Raw genomic sequence first — 17,402 nt, 5'->3', positions numbered from 1 at the left:
ACAGTACAAAACTTCATTCTACTTTATTATAGTTATAATGTATAATTAGTTTTAGAGAAAATATTTCAAACAGTACCTGAACTTAGGCCGACTCCTAACTTCAGTACCCGACTATGCAAAACTATCACTTTGGTACCCCAACTTTGAAGCTCGACCCAAGAATGGTACACGCCGTCCATCACAGCGTTAAATCTATGCTACGTGGCAAACCATGAGGGCCCTGAAAATATGCCACGTGGTTAGCTAGTTAACGCCGTGATGGACGGCGTGTACCATTCTTGGGTCGGACTTCAAACTTGGGGTACCAAAGTGATAGTTTTGCATAGTCGGGTACTGAAGTTAAGAATGAGTCATAGTTCAGGTACTATTTGTAACATTTTCTCTTAGTTTTAACGAGCTATCAGCCTTGTAATTTCTTTTTTTTAAAGGATTTGATTTTATTAGATATCAATAGAGGTGGCAAATGGGCCTAGTCGTGCTTTGTGCCGTGTCTGAGCCGGCCCATTTATTATGGTGTCGGGCTTGTGCAGGCCCATTTACTAAAACATCAAGCCTGGTCCGGCCCATGGCCCGAGCCCATATCGTGCCTACTCACTAAAAGCACGATTTTAAAATCTTAATTTAAACAAATAAAAATTAATTTTATTTAGAGAAAATGTTACAAACAGTACCCGAACTAAAACTCATTCTTAACTTCAGTACCCGACTATGCAAAACTATCACTTTGGTACCCCAAGTTTGAAGTCTGACCCAAGAATGGTACACGACGTCCATCACGGTGTTAACTAGCTAACCACGTGGCATATTTTGAGGGCCCTCATGGTTTGCCACGTAGCAAAGACTTAACGCTGTGATGGACGGTGTGTACCATTATTGAGTCGAGCTTCAAACTTGGGGAAACAAAGTGATAGTTTTGCATAGTCGGGTACTGAAGTTAGGAGTCGGCCTTAGTTCGGGTACTGTAAAAAAATTTTACAACGTTTTTCTTAATCTTAGCTTTTTAAGATTAGTTTTCTAATAATTTTTTATATTCCACTATAAGAAAGAAAGAAAGAAAAAAAATAACTCAAAGTATATTGTTTTTAGTATATTATTGTGAGATTAATCTTTATTAATATAATGAAGATTTAAGATCATATTATTCTTTAATTCTTTCATTCTATAGTTGTATTATGATGAGATTAGTCTTTATTAATAAACATATATTTAATATTTAGAAAAAATACTTATGTTAAAACAAGGATATAATGTTTTATATCACTATTGTGACAACATAAAAGAAATAGCATTGGTCGAATTATAATGAGATTTTAAATAAAGAGGTCTAATATTCAAATCTCATCATTGTAGTTTTTAATATTTTTAAAAACAGAATGAAATTTTGTGTTTGTAACGGGCCGGCCCACAATATGTCGTGCTTGGGCCGTGTCGGACCCATTACGGATTAGGGCCGGGCCAATGGGCCAATATTTCTAGGCCCAACCCGACCCGTTATTCTAACGTGCTCGGGTCGTGCCGGGCCACTAACGGGCTTGGACCTTACCGGACCGCTTTTAAGCATGCCGAGCCCGTGCTGTGCTCGTGCTTAGCAACCCGTTTGCCACCTCTAGATATGGGTTAGGAGGCTTTTTCCTAGATTTTGGACTCTTGCCAGAAATGGTGGAACACCAATTCCAGCAGCAATTTTGATAGACAACTTTTCTTGTTTGGGTGAGAGGTCATATGGACTTTGAATAAGAGAATGGCTTTAGTGGACTTTGAGCTTTGTCGGGCTTGCTTTTTATCCCTCTCACACTTGCCTATATTAAGATTGTGGTCCGTCAAGAATGAATTTTGATTCCCAAGTCCAAAATCATTGACGAACTTTTTCTTAATGATAGGCCTCACAAGATTCATTACCTTCCACACCACATCCCTTTGTATTAGCCCCAAGTGTATAAACGTAGCTTGGGTCTACGTGTATTACATGTTAATTTGGCGTGATGAATTCTTGAAGATGCATGTTAATTGCTTGGGCATTTAGGCTTGCACTATTTCTAGTTAACTAGACCTTCTTTTGGACTGCAATGGGCTTGCTTGAAGGCCCAACGAGATTCCCGATTTAATGAGTCTTCTCTTCATGTGTCGCTCATAAAATTGATTTGTGGAATTTTGGGTGTCAACAACTTTTTATCCCCCCCCCCCCCAACCCCCAAAATAAAAAATTATTGGGTTTTATTGGGGGATAATAAAAGTCTCCGCTGACCTATTTGGGAATCTCCTGAAACCTCCCGACCGGTGATAGGAGTCCGGCGTCCGGTTTTATTATCCCCCCAATAATACCCAACAAACTTTTTATTGGGTTTTATTTTGGGGGGGGGGGTAAGAAAAGTCTCTGAATACCTCTGATTGATGATTGGAGACCGGCGAAGTCTCTAATAACTTTTTAATTATTCGGAGGGCAAACTTGTCTTTTTACCTTTAAATTAGGTAAGTGGGCACACAAATACCCAAATTAGGTAAATGGTGAAGAGCCCAAATAACTAATAGTATTTTTGGTGCCGTTAATCATTTTCAACCAACCTGCAGTTCTAGGTGCTATATATTTTAGGGACTGTGACCACTTACCCAATTTGAGTCTAAAAATTGCCCAATTACTCCACTAAGAGTTTTTTACTCACATTTACCCAATCTAACATCTATTGACAGTATTGCCCTCATTTTAATTAACAACTACTCCCCTCAGACTCTCTCTCTCTCTCTCTGTGTCACGTCGTCGTCCTCCATCTCTGAGTGGTGGCGCAATGTTTGGCTCTACACCGACCAGATCGGCGCCTATTCGTTTCCTCTCTCTCTTCGATCCCGACCACCACCGCCATGCGAATAAGACACAAGAAGAAGAGGATCGTTGAAATTGCAACCTCTGCAAGTCCTGGAGTTGAGACTGAGTGGGTGAAGAGAGCCTTAACGGCTCTGATTCATCCTTCTACGCACCAACAGAGGCGGAAAGCCGAGTTCCATCCACGGCAGAGCCGACTCTCCATCATGTCCAAGGCCGATGCTTAGAGAACGATCGGTAGAGAGGAAGTCTTGGCCGGCGGGGGGGGGGGGGGGGGGAGACTGAAGTTTACTCCGATCTGATCTGGTGGCCAATTTTTTTTTGTGTATACTGTGACCTCTGAGAATGGGGAAGGAAACAAAAAGTGAACATATAAATTGATCAATTGTGTCTGTAGTGTATTCATTTTGGTTTTGGAAGTTTATGCAATTCACTGAAGGGCAATAATATGATTATTAGGAGACAATAATATAATTATTAGAAGGCAATAATATGATTATTGGAGGGCAATAATATGATTATTAGGAGGCAATACTATAATTATTGGAAAGCAATAATATGATCATTGGGAGGCAATAAAAAGAGTATTGGGGGGCAATAATATGTTTATTGGAGGGCAATAAAATCGGACGCCGAAATCCTGCCACCTGTCCGATGACCAGATTCCGATCACTAGTTGCCGGAGTCCGGCAATGTCTCCGATGACTTCTCTCTTTAAGTGACAAAGAAGGAGAGGGCAAAACTGTTCTAAAAATAAATAAAAAGTAATAAAAAAAATATGTAATTGGGTATTAGGGCAAATATATATAAAATATTGTGTAAGTGGGCGATCTCTTAAAGTGTTTGGGTAAGTAGGGTTAATTAACCCCAAAATTGGATAAATGATTATTTCCCCTATATTTTATTATGCTAATTTCAAGGTATTGGAGTAAATTAATAATCAGGTTATCATACTAATAACTAAGTGAAGTAATATATAGTATGGAGAAAATTCTAAACCCTAGCCACTACGGCATTGAATCTGTCACGCCCCTGATTTTTAGCATAAATAAAAATCGATATACAACCCCATAATTATATATACGTGATCGTTCAGCCATCAATACCAGATACCTAGAAACTTTTCCCTTTCAACTTATTACATATTGATGTCCTGAACCTACTATGTACATATTGACCCGCTCCGTAGAGTCATATATTACATAAGCTTATGAATTAAATCGCCAACAACAAAATAAAACGTAAATGCTCCTCAGAGCTTACTACAACGGAAGTCTAAATAATGATAAGATCACATAATTGACTTCCTATCGTTAAGCTGCAAGTATGCTACCCCAACTTCAGCCACGATTATCCTAACCTGCAGGATTAACCCCTACACCATTTGAATGGTGCACCGGGTTGCCATACAACAAACCCGGTAAGCTTTTGCAAGCCCGTATGAGTAACTCAAAACTAGAAACAGAAATACATGCTCATATCTAAATTCAGCATTCAAAATCATGATCATAGTCCAAAACAAAACCCTTCAAGTAATGTGTTGAAATCATATTTGATGCTCAAAAGCAGATTTCCAAATCACAATATCCAAAGTCATGGTAATGCAACTCAAGGAAGCAACTCACCCAAATGATAAGGAAAACAACTCACACTTTGATTCCTTAAAACACAAAATAAAGGAGAATAACTCACACTTTAATTTCCTTTCAAATCGAAATAAAAGTGTTAACGTTAGAGATCCGAGGGATCTCTAGTTAGCTTTAGAGAAAGAGAGAGAGAGACACACACACACACACACGAGAAGTATAGTGGTTCGTCTCCCGCCTTGGCGGGAGACTATGTCCACTTGAATGTTATACTAGTGTGTTGAGCCTTGCGGCCTAAGTGGATTACATGAGTGTAATGGAGTGATGTTTAATTGGGAGGAGGCATTCCTCTTATAGGTGAAGGAAACCATCTCCTTTACATTTTTTTAGATGTGAGATGTAGAAATCACTATTCTAGTCTAGAAAGCATGTTTGTGAAGGCAACTTTGCAAGGCCGAGAAGGTGGCTTCCGGGTGACTTATTTGCCACTTCCGGATACCGTAGCATAGCTTGAACATAGGGCTACGGGATGTATGTCTCGGTTGGGCCTCACCATGGCTTGTGGGTGTCCCAAAGAGGGTGTTACTTATGCTTGGTGATGTAGCAAAGTAGCTTGCTAATAGAGATATCTACAAGTTCCCGAAGTCCCCGAATAAGAGGAGCTTCTTAGTTGGAAAGTTATAATCATGAAGTCAACAAGCATAAATAATCAGGCGGCACGGCGCCCCTACAAGTCCCCGAACTCCGTAAGCAGAAGGGACTCGTTAACCTGCACAACAAAGACAAAAACACGCATATGTAGAATGCTCGTTGCATTGATATGCATTGGCATATACGAATGTAGGAGGAGTGTGATACATGTTGATGTATACATGTGAATGGTGCCGAGTACGATCGGTTATGACGTAGAAACTCGAGATCGCATATGGTTGTGTGAGCAAACGGGTTGCATATGATAAATACGTGATGCGCGCAAGAAAAAGAACAAGGTCGAGTTTGACTAGGTTACGCTTGGTGTAAGTTGCATGAGTGCCATGAAGGCAAGCGTTTGTAAGTCATGAATAATGAATACGCGAACGCTTGTGTTTGTTTGGTTGTCGCTCGTATTAATGAAACGCGAAAAGAATTCGATTTGTCTCAATTGGTAAATGACAAATGGTAGAAAAATTCAATGTTCTATTAACGTGTAGGGTGTCGAGAAGACATGAGTGTAAAGCTTGGCAATGCCGAAAGGCAAAAGCGTGAAAGCTTGGGGGTACCGGGAAGGCGTGAGCGGGAAATTCGGGGTTGCCGGGAAGGCATGAGCGGAAAGCTCGGGGGTGCCTAGAAGGCATGAGCAGAAGATTCGAGGTTGCAGGGAAGGCATGAGCAGAAGCTCGGGGGTGTCGCGAAGGGGTAAGTGTGAAAGCTCAGCGGTGCCACTGAGGCTTGAGCGTGAAAGCTCGGCGGTGCCGCTGAGGCGTGAGCGTTAGAACTCGTGAGCGGGAAGCTTGAATGTGATGCCCTGAGGCGTAAACGTAAACGTTGCTAATTATGTTGGGTTGTATGTATAAGTCCCCGAAGTCCCTATTGAAGGAGGGTTTTCTTGCGGGATTGATACCAAAGGGTGGCTTTGTGCCTTATAATGAGCATAATTAGTGCAAGTGCGTCTTCCATCTAGGATTGGTCGTAGCGAACGCTTTTGCCCTTTCGGGTGGGCTCCTGCTAGACCCTCCGAGGAGTCCCCCACTCCTGGCTATAGACCTCCATATAGTCGGAAAATTGTTTGATGAGGGGAGTTGCGTTTAAGCAGTGGGTGTTAGGTAGCGAACCTAATCTTTGATACCCAAGCATCGGGGGTTAATTACCTGATCAATGGCTACCGTGGGCTGCGTTAACCTGTCTCTTTACTCTTTCCCGGAGGAGAAAAGCTTGATTATAACGCCGCGTAGCGGTCATTGTCATTATGAGGCGTTGCCTTACCTCATGGCGGTTGGTCGTAGACCATAGACTAGTGGAGTCTTAGACCCATTTAGGTCTCTTTCCCGTGGGAAGGGTTTCACAAAATATGGTGGCCAAGAGGCTAGACAAGATATTTGCATATAGTGTACAAATGTATGAACAACAAATAAGCATGGCATATGTGTACGGCATGTACAAGTAGCATAGTGCAAGCATGCTTAAGGGTCATGAAGACATTTGAACTATTACACTAGGATGTGTGCATAGTAGGTATGCTACTAAAACATATAACATGTGTTATAAGTATGATTAGTTTATCATGGAAGCATGTAAATGCATATCAAGTGTGATATATTATAAGCATGCTTAAAGTAGTGAAAACATGTAATGGCTCTAATTGCCAGAGCGTAAAATATAAGATAATGTTACTTATTATATGCCGATTTGGAGCGAATTGGAGTTGGAATTGATGTAAGTACCCAAATCATGTTGGAGTTGTCCAAGCATGACGCTCCGTTGCTTTGGTTGGCCAGCGGAGGATGTCCAGAGGAGGGTGGCCAGTGATGGATGGCCAGCGGAGAGTGGCCAGTGATGGATGGCCAGTGATGGGTGACCAGCAGAGGCTGCCCAGTGGTGGATGGTCAGCGGAGGTTGGCTAGCTGAGGATGGCTAGCTGAGGTTGTCCATTAGAAGTGGATAGCTAGCGGAGGTTGGCTAGCAGAGGATGTCTACCGGAGGTTGTCCGGCGGTGGACGTCCAGCGGAGGTTGTCCGGTGGAGGGTGTCCACTGGAAGTGGATGGCTAGCAGAGGATGTCCAGCGGAGGTGGATGGCTAGCTGAGGTTGTCCACTGGAAGTGGATAGCTAGCGGAGGTTGGCTAGTAGAGGACCAGCGGAGGTTGTTCTGTTGAGGTTGTCCACTGGAAGTGGATAGCTAGGGAGGTTAGCAAGCAGAGGATGTCCAACAGTGGACGTCCAGCAGAGGTTGTCTAGCGGTGGATGTCCAGCCGTGGATGGCTAGCGGAGGATGGCCAGCGGTGGGTGCCCAACGGTGGATGTCCAGCGGTGGCCAGAGATAGATGGCCAGTGGTGTAGCGTTGACCAACTTTGAGTTGGCGTTGACCGAGCTCAAGTTTTGAGTAGGTGTTGCGTTGACTTCGTTTTGACTTGAAACCTTGCAACTTTGTAAGCACTGGGAAAAGAAGAAGAAAAAATTGTTACCGCCAAGGATGGATAGCGGCGGATGTAAGGCTTGATTGAGAATACAAGGCAAGGAAGACCGAGTGCTTCAAGCGCCAATGTTAACGTTAGAGATCCGAAGGGTCTCTAGTTAGCTTTAGAGAAAGAGAGACACACACACACGAGAAGTATAGTGGTTCGTCTCCCGCCTTGGCTAGAGACTACGTCCACTTGAATGTTGTACTAGTGTGTTGAGCCTTGCTGCCCAAGTGGATTACATGAGTGTAATGGAGTGATGTTTAAGTGGGAGGAGGCATTCCTTTTATAGGTGAAGGAAGCCATCTCCTTTACATTTTCTTAGATGTGGGATGTAGAAATCACTATTCTAGTCTAGAAAGCATGTTTGTGAAGGCAACTTTGCAAGGCCGGGAATGTGGCTTCCCGGCGACATATTTGCCACTTCAGGATACCGTAGCGTAGCTTGAACATAGGGCTACGGGATGCAAGTCTCGTTTGGGCCTCACCATGGCTTGTGGGTGTCCCAAAGAGGGTGTTACTTATGCTTGGTGATGTAGCAAAGTAGCTTGCTAGTAGAGGTATCTATAAAAAGAAATCAACTTACACCTTGGTTTCTTTTAAAATGAAACATAGAAAGCAACTCACACTTGATTTCCATCAATCGTACCATAGAAAGCAACTCACACTTGATTTCTATCAAATCGTTAATAAGGAAAACAACTTACACCTTGTTACCTTAAAACCCATTAATAAGGAAAGAAACTCACACATTGTTCCCTAAAAACACGTAATCTCATGAGTTAGAAATAACCTTGTCCTGTTGCCCCATGAATCACAATTGTGGCAGACAGACTAGAGCTCTAACTGAATTCGTAGCCACTCGTCTGGCCAAAGACGTGATTACCTGATATTCTGCCCAAGGTCATAGACCTTCATTCCTCGAACTTTTCAATCCCTTGGAATAAAACATTAAAGAAGTCGCACAGGACTCAAATGTTACACAAATCTCAACACTTTTCAAAACAATCGAAATCAATATTTCCATAATCATTGTTTTCTGAAAAGCCATAACACAAAACAATAAATGAGCATAATCATGCATATTGTTTTCATACACAAATATCAATGCTTTTCAAAACAAATCGAATCAACAATTCCACAATTATTTGTTTTCCGAAAAGCCATAACACAAAACAATAAATGAGCAACACTCATGCATATTGTTTTCATACACAAATCCACTAAAACATATATATATATATATATATATATATTTCACGTAAATATATATATACGTAGTCATCCGCTCAGGAATGTCTACTAATACCAACTATAGTTTACAGTTAATAAATAACTCTCAAAACGATAAGGGTATTCCGTTCGTAAATGAACCTTGTGAGATTTCTCACCTCTGAATCCCGCTGCGTCTTCACACACAAATCAAGAGAAGCACAAATCGCCACAATCCACTCAACACACTTTCCACGTACCTAATCACATCAAGGTCACATCTTAATACCACTTGTGGTACGAAAGCATCTAATTTCAAAGCAAGCGATTAAAGTTCGAATCCCCAAATCGAACCACAACCCGAAAGTAACGCCAATCGAGGCGAAACCTCATTCGAGACCACTCAAAGTCTCTGGAATACATCTACAATTGATATGCCAAAATCGCAAGTTGATCGGACGATCGAATCCACACGGATCGAAAATCGAACGGTTCGAAACCGTAAAAATCATAACATATTCATACGATCTCCAAAAATTTTGTATTATATATCAAAACGCTCGTATCGACGAGTAGATAATATATAAAACCAGAAGCTGTCCCTTACATGAACAGAACGCCACCACCGGCGCTACCACAGGAGTAGAGCAACAATTAATCCAACCAAACTCCATATCACAACAATCAAGCCATCCAGAAATGTTCATCATCAAGAGTAGAGCAACTTTCATACCTGGAGCTAAGTCTGGTTCGGCCTAGATCGTCCTAGATCAAACTTGCAAGATCGGCGAATCGCTGCCGTCTGATCAAGCTCCAGATTCACTGTGCACCGCTGATCTTCCACCCCACACACAAAATCGTCTTTCAAGACGGGTATGAGGATGATCAAGAGGAGGAGGAAATTCCAAAACTGAGAAGGATCGGCCGAGAAGTCGTCGAAAAAGTGGATTTCTGGTCGGGTCCCGATCGCTTCAACTGTTGGCGCTCCGATCTCCTCTTTCCGGTGAACCACCGTGCAAACCACCACCACAGGGGCGATGCAGAAGGCTAGTCTGAGTCGGTCTGGGCTTGTCCCGTCGCCGTAGGTGGCTGGAGGTGAGAGAACCAGTCGGCGGCTTTCCGTCTGGTCTGGGTTGCGCGGAGGAGAGAAAACGGAGTTTCCAAAAATGGAAAATTGGAATTTATGAAATAATTTTCGGAAAATCTCTATATATACTAAAATGGAAACTTTTTTTGATGGCCATAACTTCTTCATACGAATTTCGATTTAGGAGTTCCACATATCCACGAACTCGTATCAACGCTCTCTACAACTTTCGTGAAGGAAGTTTTCTGAGAATCCCAACATATAAAAAGCCAAACTTCACACGACCCCCTAAACTGTGAAATTCGAATAATTATACGTACGAAAACCATTCTACTTCACAAACAACTTACGAATAAAGCACAATAACAATTATTCATACAACTGGTCCATTATTAATTAACAATATTAAATAACGAAAATCCAAGTCATCACAGGGTCCCAACATCGGAGTAAGTTGCCGACCCTAAGCGGAATAATCCTCTCCGCAACGCATAGCTTTCCAACGTCAACCATGTTTGACGAACACCCGATCAGATCTGCAACATTCCGGGGTGCGAATGGTCTTGCACCTCTCCGAGAACAGCCCTTGCCGGAGTGAGTTCATTAGGGAGAACGATTGGCGGGAGGCGATCAGTTGGAAAATTCGACCAGCGAAGGGACGCCTCAAGGCCCTGTATGGATGTGGTGATTCTAATGAGTCATTGGCTAGTCCGACCGCGCTGGGTGGAGATTGAGGCTTGGGTTGCAGATGATGACCGTCTTTGGTTGGGCTATGATGCAAGAATGGCTTGGGCGAGATGTCCAACGCAAAGTGCAGTGGGATCTTCAATCAAAGAAAGCGGCGACGGCAAGATACTCGGATCTCAGTTCTAAGATGGTTACGGCGATGATCGTCGTGCATCGCTCTGTAAGTGCGACCATGGCGTCGAGTTTGGCGGTGGGGAAAATAGGTCACATCAAAGGAGCAATCTGGTCTGAGGACCTGGCTGCGAGCAGTTTGGCAGTAGGTGGACGATGGAAGGCAGCGTCGGCCGTGATGGGCAACGAGGCAGAAGTGGGGGGTGCCCAAATCATTTTGGGGGCCCAATTGGATTTGGTGGCCCGAATTAGCTAGTCTGGGTTCCCAAATCAAAGGGGTTTAAGGTGTTCAATGTTGATAAGAGTACCATTTGGTTGTGGGCTCTTTGGTGGACCAAACTGTTGGGCTCGGGTTCTTCAGGGTTTCGCTTTGGGATCCAGGAGGATCGACTCAGAAAATCACTTCTACATTCCTTCCAAACCTCCTAGCCCAAGTGTTATGGGCAAGGAGAAAATTTAGTTTAGTTTTATTTCTGAACTTTGCCTAATTGCTACGTGTTAATTTTCATATTTCTTAGGCTCGTTGAATGAGTGAGCACTGGTTGTTTAATGGGTGGTGCTAGCATACCACGTCCTAAACTTGCCCTTGAGTTTGGCAAGGGAAAGTATGTATCCGTGTCATTCTGGCTTGAGATGAATGAATTACTTGGTTAAAAAATAATCAGGTTATCATATTATGGATCAATATAATAGTATCAAACAGTATCATTATAAAACCTATTCATGAAATGAAATTTAGCCTCTACATTTCAGAGGTTTTTACCTAAAGTTAATTCAGTTTATAGTCTTAGAGCCAGTCATGCATGTGCCCCATGTGTGAGGCGTAACAAGTACATGTACGTGCTCTATGTCACTCGGTATAAGTATCTAACTATTTGATTTGAATTCTGTCACAGATCAGGGATTGTGTAATAATGTTAAGTATACTCACATTGAAGAGAAATAATTGAAGTAGAGCCTATGATGAAGAGACTATAATGGCTATTTGTCAGTGTATAACCCTTACAAAAATTTGGGCCTCTCCGGTCTCCACCTTGCCAATTGGTATCAACCAAAAATGAAACATTTCAATAACAAGTTTACCGAGTAACTGTGATTTAATTCAAAATCAGTTTATTAATTAGAGAATTTCATTATTGAAAAAAATATATATATAGAATTTCATTATAGTTTTTTCTGTCATCAATACAAACGCATGCATTCTATCATACTGTCACATAACTTGTGAAAAGGGTTTTTCTAAATATACCCAGCAAATATCTATGTACACCTAGCAAATTTATAAAATCTCTAACTACACCAAACAAATTTTCCTATAATACCCTTTTTTTAATTAAACCCAGCAAAACCCATAGACCCAGATGAAGAATACTACTCACTTGTTCTTCTGAGATGAAGAAAAGGAGTTCTACGTCTTTGGTCCTAAACAAACGGTACAAGCCATAAAACCAGTATATGATTACTTGGTTAGTGATACTGAGTAGTTGCTCCATTGATTTCCTAGCCCAACAAGAAAATACTGCAGTCATGGTTATCATTACCTAGCTAATGAGATCAAAAGGATACATCTTCCCCAAACTTCCAAATTCCAGAAGCCCATACATTTATGCATGCACATGTTTGTGTCCATATGTGTGCATGGGTTTGATAAATAGAAAGAACAAACCAAAGTTGAAAGGGAATTGAAGAAGATATATACAATTGGGGTACGACCTCCATCAACTGGATCCCTCTCTAGTGCAATTAAATCAGAATCTGATCAACTCTATGTATTCTCATCTTTTATCTCCACATCATTTGTCTCTGGTCTACCATTTTGGGGTGCATATATCATGTTTTCATCATTTATCTCAAGCAGACTTAGAAAGTCTTGATAGCTCTCATATGTTTGAATAGATTAATCTCATCATCACCATTGCGATCATACATGGTAAAACCATTGCACCCATAATTCGCAAAATGAAGAACCTCTAAGCCAGGTCTTTTGTTAGGACGTTCATTTGTCCTACCAAAAGAAGGATATTCAATTTCTCCTTCACATTCTTATTCACCAGAGAACTCTTTTTCTTTTTCTTCAATAACAATGCAGAGCCACATACCCACTAGGATTATACAAAATAACTTGGATTACTTACATTCTCAGCTGCCAATTTGGCAAAGTGGTCCAGTAGCTTTTGATATGGACACCAAGTCCCTAGTTCGAGACTTGCAGTACACTGTTTTTTCTTCTTCTTTGTTTTTGGTATATAAAAGGTACAATATATAAATCTCCATACAATACAATACTAATATACAATATTTATGCAATCTCCGTACAATACAATAGCCCACTTTTCTATATTTTTCATGTGGCTTTCACACCAATAAGATCTCGTCCACAATTACGTACTATTGTAATATATATAGATTACATATACATTTTTTTTATGTTTTAATATTATTAATATATTTTTTTGTGTCCTAACAAACTAAAATTTCTGACTCCGCCACTAAGTACGAGTCAAAAAGCGTATTGAGTACGAGTCAAAAAGCGTATTGAGTATTAGATCACTGCATATGAGTTATATATTTGTGACTATCATCTATTATCTATTGCAATAGAAATGACCATATATAGGTTGTATATAGTTGTTTTGAGATATCACGCTAATACGAACAACCATTGTAACCAACATTAATTGTAGAATATAATTTTTTGTGAAATTTATAAGTTGGTTTTATGAAACCAAAACAGTCATCGGATCTAATTATGTATTTATGCTTTCTAGAAATTTCTCACTTGATTCCACTTTTTCCCCAATTTATGTACTGTATATGCTTTCAATATATTTAACTTTTCATTCCCTTTGGTTCCTAATTCGACAGCGGTACCCTACTCAAAAATAGTCAAATTACTGATAGGGCCAGTTCAGAGCAAATGTTCCAGCTGGACGTCACATTTTGCCCATTAGGTCATAATTCATACCCACCCAAACCACTTTGTCTCTTCAATTAGTAAAAAGATACACTATGCCAACTCCAATCCATCATTCTGGTTGGGATATTGCCCTTCACAGTGTCCCTTGATCAATCCTATCATCGTTCTAATAAGTAACCAGATGAGCTTCTATATTGTTATCTTTTTGGTACATAATTGAGATTTGGATTTGTTAAACAAAGCTTGCTTGCATGACAAATCTATGGATTTGATTGAATCATGTGACAAGACAACCCTCCCCAGTAAAACGTATTAAAATAACGACACTCCTTTTACAAGTTGAAGTTGAATATATACCTCCTAGACAAGTTAGCTAGAAAGCTTTCTTGACCAACACTTCTCTTTGGAAAAGGAAGGGAACTGCTCTGTATTGGTTGTTCTTGGTCCCCTCCACCCTGGAATCGTTTGCCTCGATCTGTTTTTGCCTTTCCTCTATCTCCATCAAGCTAAGCTATTTGAGTATGAAGATTCTCACGGTTAGGGTGCCGCTTGACAAAAGTACGTACTCCTTTTAGTACATATCGGTTTTATACCATTTCCCTCTTCCCTCTTTGTGGAGATGAAGAGAGATAAGAGGGAGGGAGATTGGGGATTTTGGGTACCAATCGAGTATTTGTACCATTACATTTTCACGTTCCAGATTATTTTACAGCGGTGAGTTATTGCTTGGTCTCGTAAATTTTTTTTAAACAACTTAGTTGTCGTCTAGCTTTTGCCTGTAGTGAAATGTAGAATTGGTTTAGTAGTGATGAAAATTCTTAGATACTTTACAGACATCAACAAACTATATTAGGCAAATCTTTAGCTAAAATTAAGCCACACTTTTAGCTAATCAAATCCACCATATTCCAATGCACGCATAAACCACATGGTGGGGAAACCGCAATTACAACGTTTGAGCAACAACAAATATTGATTCGCTATGATGTAGTGGTATTAATAACTGCACAAACCATAATCATTAGTGAAGTTTAGGCAAGCAATAATGGGAGAAAAATCAGTAGGATTCTATATTTGAGCTAAGATTTTAGATGGCATAAATCATGATTTGCAATTATTTAGTTGGATATTTAACAATACTTACATGGGGACCAAATTGCATAATTTTCAATTAGTCATTTATTGGTCGTAGAGTTTATAAATAATGACTATGGTAATCGCAACAATTTGAATAATTTTTTGTCCAGACTTCAACAAAAGAGAGAGAGAATTTTGTAAATTTTGTTAAAATAGTATTTCACTAAACAATCAACAAATTTTGGTACATGTCGGTAAATGTTGCATTTTTTCTCAATAGCATTTGATCCAATTTTACTTGATAATCTCTCAATATTTATTTGGGTCCGGATCAAGAGACACACAACTGTACATAATTTTTTACACTCCTCATGAGCCCTTAGATTTTAAAACATTCAATGGTTTAGATTAAGTGTGAGAATGACATGGCATAAATAACCAATAATATATATTTCAACCAAAATAAATAAACAAACTTTACTTTTCTGAAGAAAAAGTAAAATACAAAAATAATAAAGAATAATGAAATTAAACAAGAACAAGAACACCACATTGCCTTCCCTAAGCTCCATCCCCCGCCATCACCTTCCCCAAATTCCAAATATAGAAATTGATATTCATAATGATTTGTGAATCGGTATATGGAGCACCAATTCAACTTAACCCAGACCAAAATAAGAGGGAAACCATGGGCGATGGAGATTGGGAAGTTGTGAATGTTGAAGGAAGGTAAGAGTCCTTGTGGGGGTGTTGATCATCAAATGGCTTGAGGAGTCGTTGATTGGGGTGCCTCTATTCGCAACCCAAACGATGTTTCTTACTAGAATAATGTTCTTGTACACTTGGGGATTTGGAACTACCTGGGCTGAAGAAACCCAGTTGAAAATACCCCACCTGGGGAAACCGTTGCCATCAGTGATGTTAAACTTCATTACCAAAAGCTGAAGAAAATAACAAGGGACACAATTAATCCTAGAATTCCAACCCAAAAATATAACCTGAGGAAATATTATAGGAAGCATTAATAGAAAAAAAAAAAGTTTAATCCACTTTTATTTGTCTCTTGTTTTTTCTTTTTTGTTAGGAAATAAATCAAATGCCATGTCATTCACACACTTAATCTAAACCATTGAATGTTTTAAAATCTAAGGGCTCATGAGGAGTGTAAAAAATTGTGTACAATTGTGTGTCCCTTGATCCGGACCCTATTTATTTTTGTCGCTACATACATAAAACACATGATTTCTTTTCATTATTTTTGGATTTTTATTTGGGTCCTTGATGCAAAGTACCAAAATGAGCAAAAATTATCCTGCTTACCCCAGCAATAGATTTTTATTCTCACTAACCTACATTAAAGTAAAATGACAACTTTGCCCTTAACCTAATTAATAAACGACATTTTATGCCACTCATCATCAATCTCTCTCTCCTATCTCTCTCTCTTCGAATCAATGCGACTTCTCTCTCTCTCCCCTCTCTCTTTCTTTATGTGAATCACTGGCGACTTTTCTCTCTCCTATCTGAACAACTGCCGACAACTGGGAATCATCATGAGTTCTCTCTCTCTCTCTCTCTCTCTCTCTCTCTCTCTCTCTCTCTCTCTCTCTCTCTTCTCAAATCACTAGACTTTTCTCTCTCTCTGATCTGAACAGCCTTGGACGCCTCCGACTACTGGTACTCTTCGTCCTCGGTGGTTAAAGCATCATCGTTTTGGAAGCCGCTGGAATTTAAGCTCCGAAGTTCTGGCGAGAAATGCTTCTAGCTCTTGACATGGGTTCCTAGAGCATTTTCTGGGTGCCCAAATCAGTTTTTTCTTTTTTTTTTGGGTAAAATGAGGGGAGAAGGAAAAGGAAAAAAAAGGTTTTCTTGGGGGCAATAACGAAAATGTTCACATAGTCAGTTGCTGACCAAGAAAATAATACTCAACCACCCTTGGATGTAAATCCAAGGGCAGAGAGAATTATTATTAAGTTGAGGTGTTTTGTTTTCCACCCTTGGATGTAAATCTAAGGGTTGTTGAGTATAAATTCTTTGGTCAGCAACTGACCAGGTGAACACTACTGGGGGCAATAAAGGTCTATTGGGGCAATAAATGTTTTGAATTGATGTAGTCTCCTCGTTTTTTTTTCCCTAATCAAAGTTTTATTTGTCTAATTTTAGGGAGATTAGTTCTCATTTAGCCGACCGAAAGGTATATTGGGGGGAAATAAAAGTCTATTGGGGGGCAATAAACCTCTCCAGCCCCCTATGAGATCTCCAACGACCTCTTTGAGGACCTCCGGCGAGGTTTCATAAACTTTTATTGGCCCCAATAAAGGTTTATCCTCCCAATAAACCTCTTGGTGACCTATGAGATCTCTGACGACCTCCGGCTAGGTTTTCAGAGAAGTCTAGCAACCGGTGATTGGAATCCGGCGAAGTCTCCTATGACCTCTCTCTCTCTCTATGACAGGACCCACCCCGAATTCCACCCTGGAATCCGAAGTGGCCCTGCGGGACCTCTCCTTTAAAGGTGGGTCCCGCAGGGCCACTTCAGATTCCAGGGTGGAATTCGGGGTGGGTCCTGTCACTCTATGTAACAAAGATGTGAAGGTAAAATAGTCTCAAAAATAAACAAAAGAAAACTTAATTGGGTATTAGGGAAGATCTTATCAGAGTATTTTTTTTTAAAGGATTTCATTGAAATAAA

Source organism: Rosa chinensis, chromosome 7, assembly GCF_002994745.2.
Source record: "Rosa chinensis cultivar Old Blush chromosome 7, RchiOBHm-V2, whole genome shotgun sequence".
In the NCBI taxonomy this organism is placed as follows: domain Eukaryota; kingdom Viridiplantae; phylum Streptophyta; class Magnoliopsida; order Rosales; family Rosaceae; genus Rosa; species Rosa chinensis.
Note: the sequence above shows the minus strand (reverse complement) of the source record.